Below are 9,592 nucleotides of genomic sequence, written 5' to 3'. Positions count from 1 at the left end.
GTGGGAAGAGGGGAGGCAGAGAATACAGACCTCATGGGGGTCTGACTTGGCCTTCTTCCTTGAGCACTCCGGGCATTTGTCGAATAATGCAGGCATTATGGACAAAAAAAAGAGTGCAGAAACTCAAGAAAAAAGTCAAAGTACTTATAAAGCACCAAAAATCGAAATTAGTGTAAAACACCAACAAAACCCTTGAAAAGGGAGAGCTCAATGCTCCAGGGTCCTGCTTGCAGGAGCCGGAAAAAAGAACTGAGGCTAAGTTGGACCTGCTATGCATTCTGGGATACTGGGAGAAGGTTCTGGAAGGTTCCTTAAAGGCACAGTATCCTAATTAAGCCACATAATGGCAGCCTATGGGGCTTGTCTGTCCAGGTTCTTCTCTCTATCATTCCTGAGGGATTTTGCTGTTAAGCAAAGGGAAATCTGTACAGGCTTTGCTGTTTTGTGGATTTTATGGTGGAATTTCTAGTTGAAGTACTGGACAGTGTAGCCTTTTTGGCTGCATCATCTGTCTTTAAATTCTCTCTTAAGTGTCTATGCATTTCTGCATTTTTTGACACTAAGATTATTTTTGATTGCTCCGGGGTCCACGCACATGGGCGGGACTATTCACTAGATTATGACTATACACAGAGATCCCCTACTACAGAACCTGGGTAATGAAAACGACCTCGGAGGAACCGGAGGCGGCTTCAGTGGCACCTGAGGTTGAGGTACGGGTTGCGGAGGCAAAGGAGGAGGGGTAGGAGCCCTCGGGGGACCCCTCGGCAACGGCGGCAGAGGCGTAACTTGCGACGGCGTATACACCTCGGAATACACCAAGCCCGGTGATCCACCACCAGCCTGAGATGTTGGCGAGCCTCCCATGGCATCAGGCCTCTTCTCCCGCTTCTTCGATGTCGAAGAACGGTGACCAGACCCCTCGACGTCGAGCGTCTCTTCCTCAGCGTCGACAGTCTTCCATGCCTCGACGTTGATCTCTCATGCCTCGACGGCGATCTCAACCGCCTCGACAACAACCGCTTGCGCCTCGACGGCGACCTCTTCCGCCTCGACGGCGGTCCACTCAGACGAGGTTCCCCTCGATGACGATCTTCTCCTCTTCACCGACGGCGAAGTCACTTCGACGGCGAGCGCCGACGCCGGGCCCTTCGACGTCAAGTCAGACGAGGATGAGGACGAAATAGTCACAGGAGACTTTGACGGTGGTCTGTGTAACTCCCGACGTCAAGCGTCGACGGCGCTTCGCCCCAGAGCCCTGGGGAGATGGGGAACAGACCGTGGTCATCCCTCGACGTCGTGGTCGGTGCAATCGACCCAGACGGAGAGTGGGCACGCTTGCCGGGTTGCGGAGGCAAAGGAGGGGTAGGAGCCCTCGGGGGACCCCTCGGCAACGGCGGCAGAGGCGTAACTTGCGACGGCGTATACACCTCGGAATACACCAAGCCCGGTGATCCACCACCAGCCTGAGATGTTGGCGAGCCTCCCATGGCATCAGGCCTCTTCTCCCACTTCTTCGATGTCGAAGAACGGTGACCAGACCCCTCGACGTCGAGCGTCTCTTCCTCAGCGTCGACAGTCTTCCATGCCTCGACGTTGATCTCTCATGCCTCGACGGCAATCTCAACCGCCTCGACAACAACCGCTTGTGCCTCGACGGCGACCTCTTCCGCCTCGACGGCGGTCCACTCAGACGAGGTTCCCCTCGACGACGATCTTCTCCTCTTCACCGACGGCGGAGTCACTTCGACGGCGAGCGCCGACGCCGGGCCCTTCGACGTCAAGTCAGACGAGGATGAGGACGAAATAGTCACAGGAGACTTCGACGGTGGTCTGTGTAACTCCCGACGTCAAGCGTCGACGGCGCTTCGCCCCAGAGCCCTGGGGAGATGGTGAACAGACCGTGGTCATCCCTCGACGTCGTGGTCGGTGCAATCGACCCAGACGGAGAGTGGGCACGCTTGCTGGTCTTCCTGCCTCTGGGGAGCCCCCCAGAGGCCTCAGCACGGGCAGAAGAAGCCCCTCCAGACCCACCTTGTGCCTTCAGCCTTCTTTCCTCGAGTCCCTGAAGCCTGATCTTCTGTCTGTCCTTCAGGGTCCTGCCAGAGAACCCCTGACTAATTTCACACTCCTCTGGGACATGGGAAGAGGGAAGGCAGAGGATACACACCTCATGGGGATCTGAATTTGCCTTCTTCCTGGAACACTCCGGGCATTTGTCAAATAATGCAGGCATATTTGACATCAAAAAGGAGCAAAAGCCAAGAACAGCACTAAAGTACTTTAGAAGCACTCAAATCGAAATTAATAGGGAAAAATCACTAATAAACCCGTGAAAAGGGAGAGCTCAATGCTCCAGGGTCATGCTTGCAGGAGCCGGAAAAAAAGAACAAAGTAAAAGGGACCTGCAGTGCATTCTGGGATACTGTGAAGTTCTGGAAAGTTCTCTTAAAGGTACAGTATCCTGTTCTGAGCCACATAATGGCAGCCTATTGGGCTTGTCTGTCCAGATCCTCCTCTATCATTCCAGGGGGGTTTTGCTGCTGAAGCAAGGGAAATCTGTGCAGGTTTTGCTGTTTTGTGGATTTTTTGGGTGGAATTTCTAGTTGAAGTACTGGACAGTGTAGCCTGGGTTATAGGCTGCATTATCTGTCTTTAATTCTCTCTCAAGTGTCTGAGCAGGTCTGCATTTGACACTTTAAGAGATTATTTTTGACTGCTCCGGGGTCCACGCACATGGGCGGGACCATTCACTAGATTGACTATACACAGAGATCCCCTACTACAGAACTCCCAACAACAGATTTTGAGGTAGAGTCCACCACTTGATAGAAATTCACTGCCTGGGAAAGACTGATCCGGTCTTCTCAGAGTCCTGTCGATTGGTCTTCCAGAGACTGTTGCAAAGGACGCATCCTCAGCCTGGCGTGCGGTATGAGAAAGATGCAGTATGCCATGGTTCCCAGCAGGGAGGATACCTGACGCACTTGTTGGACTTCGGGTCTCAATTAGAATCCTGCACTTCTGCTGCATCGAAAAAAGTCTCTCCTCCGAAAGAAACGCTCTTCCAAAACTTGAGTCCAGATCGGAGCCTAGGAAATGGATGGACTGGGTTGACTGCTGGACTGACTTTCCCATGTTGACATGGAGGCCGAGATTGTGCAATTGTTGCAGGCAAAGGCGGAAGTCGCTCTACTTGAAGAGGAGATGGACCTTTTATGAGCCAGTCGTCTAGGTACGGATAGACGAAGAGCCCTTTTTTGTGCAGAAAAGCTGACACCACTGCCATGCATTTGGTGAAGCATCAGGGTGCTGATTTGAGCCCGAAGGGTTGCACCTTGTACTGGTAATGTTTGTTGCAGACCACAAACCTCAGATACTTGCGATGCAGTGCAATTGGAATAAGTATGCATCTTGCAGATCCACCGAACACATCCAATCACCTTCCTGTAGATGTGGACATATTTGGTGAAGAGCAAACATGTGGAACTTCTCTTTGACTGACCTTGTTTAGCAGACGAAGGTCTAGGATGGGACAGAACTTGTTCTCCTGATCCTTTTTGGGAACAAGACAATATCTGGAGTAGACTCTTTCCGAGGGAGATACTTCTTCTATAGCTTGTTTTTGAAGAACCTTCACCTCTCTTCGGAGCAGATCTAACTGGTGAGGACGAGATTTCTTTGGAGGAATGTTCTTTGGGGCACACGGAAACGAAGCATGTATCCATTGCGCAGTATATTCAGCACCCAACGATCTTTTGTGATGCTGCACCACTGCCAGATGTGAAGCACTTCCTTCCACTGGAATGGGCAACGGCACCAGAGGAAGCCACTGCTCATGACCTTCACCCCCTCTCGATGTAGAGGATTGCTGTTGACCTCCTTTACCTCAGTTGGATTTTCCCCTCGAAAAAGGGTCTTGCCCTGGGACCACTGAACCCCTCTTCCCTTGTTGGTCTTAAAACTGCGCGTGAACTCCTTTTTCTTTACCAAACAGACTGCTTTGACGGTTTCTTGCTCGGCTTTCATTCTACTCATCTCTTCGTCAGTGTGTTCACCGAAGAGAGGAACCAGAAAAAGGAAGATTTAAGAGGAGTTGTTGTGCACCGGTTCTGAGGCCTGTCAGGCGCAACCAAGACGACTTTCTGGCGCAAATTCCATGGGCATAATGCGCCGCAAGGGCTGCGCCATCCGCAGCCGTGCTAATCTGATTCGCCACCAGACAGCCTTCTGTCATTGTCTCTTCAAAGTCCTTCTGGTCTTCTTTCAGCAGTTTGGACTTGAAACGCTCCATGGAGTCCCATAAGGCTCGATCATATCTACCCAACAGTGCAGCTGCACAAGAGGCAGAGTTGCAGACCTTACGACCCCACGAGTCCTGTGATCTGCTGTCCTTATCTGGAGGGACTGAGGAGATAGCAGTGACAGTAGTGCTGCTGCTACGATTACTGAGTCTGCAGGAGGGTTAGTCTGGACAAAGACCGGGTCAGAGGTCGCTGGCTTGTACTTTGTTTGGATGCGAGCAGGCACCGCTTTAATTGTCGCTGGAGCCAGGAATAGGTCTTTGACAGGGTCCATAATCCCTGGAACCAATGGCAGCATGGGACATGTAACAGACTTCTGGTGAAGTGTCTCAAAAATCACTGTTCTAGTGACTTGTGGAATAGACAGTTCAATGTTGAGCTTCTGAGCTCCTCTTTGCAGGACATCATGGAAAGTGTTGATGTCATCAACCGGTGAGACCAGAGATAGGGCTATCCAAAAGTGTGGGAGAATAATCCCTCTTGGAAGATTGGGTAGAGGAAGTAGAAGAAGTCGATGGCGTCCTACTCCCGCGATGAGCACTGTGCCTCCTTTCGCGTGATCTTCCTGAACGTTCCTCCCTTCTGGGAGAACGAGATCTAGTAGGCCTCCTCACAGGCGATCTTTCAGCTTGAACTGTCTGTCCACTACCTCAACTAGTCTGAAGTGGAGACCTATGTGCAGGATTGGCGTAATCTTGCATCCGCCTCATAGCCCCTGAATCTCGCCAATGATCCAATGGCAGATTCCATCTAGGGGACAACCTCACATTTGTAGAAGGGTCTTGCAAAGGTGAACTGCGGGCAGGGCTTCTAGACTTTGAGGCCGCTCGCCCAGACGAATGAGAGGATGAGTGTCAGGAGGCTGATTCTGTCACTAGAATCAGATTCTCTGGATCTCCCTGAAGCAGAGTTCCTCGACATCGACCAAGTCCGCTCATGATGCCTCGATGTTGGGTGGTGCGAGAATCGGCAATAACCAAGTCGAACGGCGATAAAAAGCAGATGACGGCGCCCTCAACGCCGAACACCGCTGGGGCGACGGCAGAGCAGTCACTCGACGTAGTGTCTACGCGACGACAGTGGAGGGGTATTGGTCACTCTGGATGCCGAACGCCTACGCGACGTCGACAGATCTGCTGATCGACGTCTGGTTGTCGACGGCGGAGGATTCTGGACTCCGCGGCGGCAGAGGTGAGCCTCTCCGACTCCGAACGTCGTGACAACGGCGGAGGGTCTCTGCTCCTCAACGCCAATCGTCGCCAGGTTGACGGCAGAGGGGTCACACCTAGACACCAATCGTCGCCTGGTTGACGGCGGCAGAGGTGTCTTGGTCCTAGACGCAGACGATGGTGGAGGGTCTTGAATTCTAGACGACGTACCTGAATCTGGCGGCGAGCGCGCCGTCGAAGGTCATTTTTTTTACATATGACCCACCGGTAGTTCTTTCCTCAGCACAGAGCCAGACGCTGAAGGGTGCGAAGACTTGTCGTTTGAAGGTGTTCTAGCCCTCTTGGAGCCCTTCTGTACCGGAGGTCTTCCTCTGGATGACCTTGGGCAAGGCCATAGATGTGAATCCTCTCCCTGTCCTTCAGAGTTCTTCCTGTCAGGGTTTTGCAGTGAGGACAGACCTTTGGGTCATGCTCTTCAGGCAGACAAAGAATACAGACATCAGGCTGTGTCTTGGCCTTCTTGTTTCTACAAGAAGGGCAGTTGTCAAAAAGGGAAGGCATTTCAAGCAGAAAATACCCACCAAACTGTCAATAAAAGACATTCTTATTTGACAAGGTGAAAAATGTCAAAGTAAGACAAAAGCTGTGAAAGTGAAGTAAATTTGTCAGAAAAACAGAAAAGAGTGGAGCTGTGTTGCCAGGATCCTTCCTGAAGGAGCCAGAAAGAACTGACCTGTCACCCCTGAGGCATGATGGGTAGCTGGGGGTCATGGGTGCTTGTCAGTTTATTGCATTCAGCTGCAGGTTAGCTTTTCAGTCTTTTTAGACTGGGGATTTGCAATGCAGCCTGGGAGCTTCCTATGCTTTCAGTGTTTTACAAGAATTTCTACTGCTTGGAGCATTAAAACACTTCTAAAACAAACTTTGTTGTTTCTCATGTTTCTAATGCACATTTTCTCATGTATGGTGGAAATTCTTTACAGCATGATTCAGGTCTGGCGTTTAGTAGATATATATATAATATATTTGGTTATATATGTGGGGCACATAATATAGTGTTTCCGGGTCCCACGCATGGGCGGGAATATTCTAATGCTTATGACTGAGGAGGATCCCCTGGAAGAGAATTGGGATGGATACCTTTATGGGGGGAAATATGGAGTCATATGAGCATATTACCCCAAATAGCCAAATAAAGGGTTCAGCACTGTGGGAGAGGTGCATGGAGGGGGGTATAAGGTTGGCCCGGCAGTTAAGGCCTCTGCAGGGAGGAAAGGTGGTCCCATGACTTTCCCTGCAGCCATTGGCTGTCACAATACAACTGCCTTAAAGGAGATCCTGCTCTTCAACGTGTAAGCAGTATACACAGCAGGTTTGAACTGTCCCCCTGGCCCACCGCTGGACAGCGGGAGTCAGTGGCTGCCCTGGGGGCAGCCCATTCTTTGTAATATTGTGCAAACCTGGATAATGCACAGTATGTATAATACAGCCACAGGTGTTGAAAAACGTTCCCACCTGCTGCCTGGTTTGCTTTGATAGCCATGGTAATATTTTGAGACTGGGTGTGTCAATTAAAATGTAGCAGCTGGGCAGATTTGATTGGCACATTGGCGAAGGCGGTGAGTGCTTCCTCATGAGGGCACTTTTGGCCTTTTCACAAGCATCACTTCTACTGCTGTGTGCCATCTTTGTATTGTTTGTACTAGCTATCTTATTATAACTCCCTTTCTCACTAGTAACACCTCAGGTGCTGAGGCATGAGATAAACTGATCGATCTTTCCAACTGCTTTGGTTCCCGTGTGTAATACATCACTGCTCTTCTAACATCTTGTGAGAACGACATGTTCTGTCACAATCTTGGATGCAGCAAGAACCATGGGGGTTGCACTGTTTGGTTAAAACAAAAGTGGAATACAAGCTTCGATAGGGATTTTGTGAGTTCGTCATTTTAAATTTAGTTTTATGGCTCCTGCAGTTTGCTCACACTGCGTATTTACATCATTACTAGGAAAGCCCTATTAAGTTAGGGATTGTAGTCCAGCATGGTGTATTAGCTTAAAAAGACAGCTTGAACCGTGCATTATTTTAAGGTTCACGTGGGAATGTACACTGTTGCAAGCAGTGCTTGTCCCTTTGGGAATCTCTGGTGTTTGGAAGAAATGTCTTCCTTTGAACCCCACCCATATATGCTACGATGGCAGCATACCTGCAGCATGGGGTTAGAGTTCCTCGTGCACAAGTGTGCAAGGTATTTCAGGAGTGTGGTGTTTGCTGTAGTTAGCAACCCTTTGTTCACACCCACTGTGGTGCAACAAGGGACATGTTTGGTTGCTTGAACTTATTACCAGAGAATTGGTGGGAAGGTGAATGCAAATTTCCTTAACCATTCTTTCAATGGACATGCCACAGACATTTACCGGTTTCAGTACCTGGACAGATAAAAAGAAATCCCTCTGCTGTTAAGAGTGCTCCTGGGAGAATGGTTCAGTTATGAGCACAGAAGGGGTTAAAAATATTGCTACTTCTTACCAGCACTGGACAAATTACAACAGCACAATACATTGCCTTTTTGATCATCAAGTCATAACTAACAGACTTTCTGTACAACTACTGAGTAAGCTACAACAAAACAAAATTATAGGCGAAACCCAAGACCACGCCCCCTCCCCGTAAAGATAAACTTTCAGTTAATGGAGTACTTTTTCTACTGGAAATTCTTTCCCCTTTTGAATGCAGAGTTGCTAATAGGAAGGCTGCTTTCCTTTCTAGTGGAAAGGAAAAGGTCTCCAGATTGACAGAAAGGGTTATAAGCACTGCCTATATTGCAGGCTGCTTACCTCATACAAGTAGAGGGTAAACTTTCTCAGATGTGCTGCTGTGGCAGCCAGGCACTTTGTGAAAACGCAACAGACATTACCATTCTCCTTAACCCCCCGCAGTGCTGTGCATTTGGTATTGGGCATTGCACATTACAAATTAAGATTTTCCAGCTTTTGTCCATTGGTTCATGCAGGTACACACCAGGAGGTGGATTGTAGTCAAGCAGTCCCTTCCTAAAGGTGCCACCAACCACATGTAGCAGGATTTGGAATTTGAATTTTTATGTACCTATTGTGAGCCACGAGGTAACCAACTCCTTGAGGATCAATGTACCATTTGATCACCTTTTGGAGCAGGTCTGCCACTGCGGCACAAAACATACGTAGTGTTGATGCCTTTGTTATGTTTCGTCAGATAGAGCATCCAAATTGTCAGGCGAGATCTCATTCTTAGCAGAATCCAGATTTTGCCTCTACAGGTGGGGTGTTAACAGCAGGGTGTGCCACAGTTACTTGATTTAAGGCAATCTCTTGGTGTTACTTTCCTACACAAACAGAAGTGTTTCCTCTGCTGCCCTGCTAAAGTTATGTGGCTTGGTTGCTGTGCAGCAAAAACACCTCTGGAGGAACCATCCACTGCTGTACCAAACCCCACATGGGTACTGTGCATAGCTGCCTGCAGGCAATGTTCGCAGGACCCAGATACAATGCCTTTCCCTACTGGAATAGTATACTCCTTGGGAGGTCTCAATTTCCTGCCACTGCTTGCTGGTTTATGGTGGGTGAATCAAGGTACAGGCGTCTGAAGGTGCAGCCGAAGTCGCCCCCTCTGCACTAACAATCTGCTACATCACAGAAACCAACGTAGTCTACTTCCCGATGTCCCAGCTCCAACCAGTGTACCTTGCTTTCACCATCTAGACAGCAATGGTTTTTACTACAATCGGAGCAAGCTCCTCCCCATCCAGACCTTGAACAGCCATAAAAAACTTTAAGATGGCAGGTGCGTACTTTTAGGGTGTACATCTGATGTCATAAGAGGGAGAGATTATTAAATGGCCATCGACACCGAGGGAAGTGGGGCAATTTCGACCCCATCCACTCGATGGCAGATCAGTGAAAGAATGTGAACCCTAAAAGATTTGAAAGAGCAGATGCTTTGTAGCACTAATCTTAGATTCACATGCTGTGCAGACCGCAATCTAGTGGATGGAGCCAGAAAGTTTTGTAGCCTCCTGATGCATTCCTTTACCGACCAGATAATGTTACATATTAAAATTGAAGTGCTGTTTTCAAACG

The sequence above is a fragment of the Lissotriton helveticus genome, chromosome 7 (genome assembly GCF_964261635.1).
Source record: "Lissotriton helveticus chromosome 7, aLisHel1.1, whole genome shotgun sequence".
In the NCBI taxonomy this organism is placed as follows: domain Eukaryota; kingdom Metazoa; phylum Chordata; class Amphibia; order Caudata; family Salamandridae; genus Lissotriton; species Lissotriton helveticus.
The sequence above is the reverse complement of the archived record's forward strand: the minus strand, read 5'-3'. Positions refer to the sequence as shown.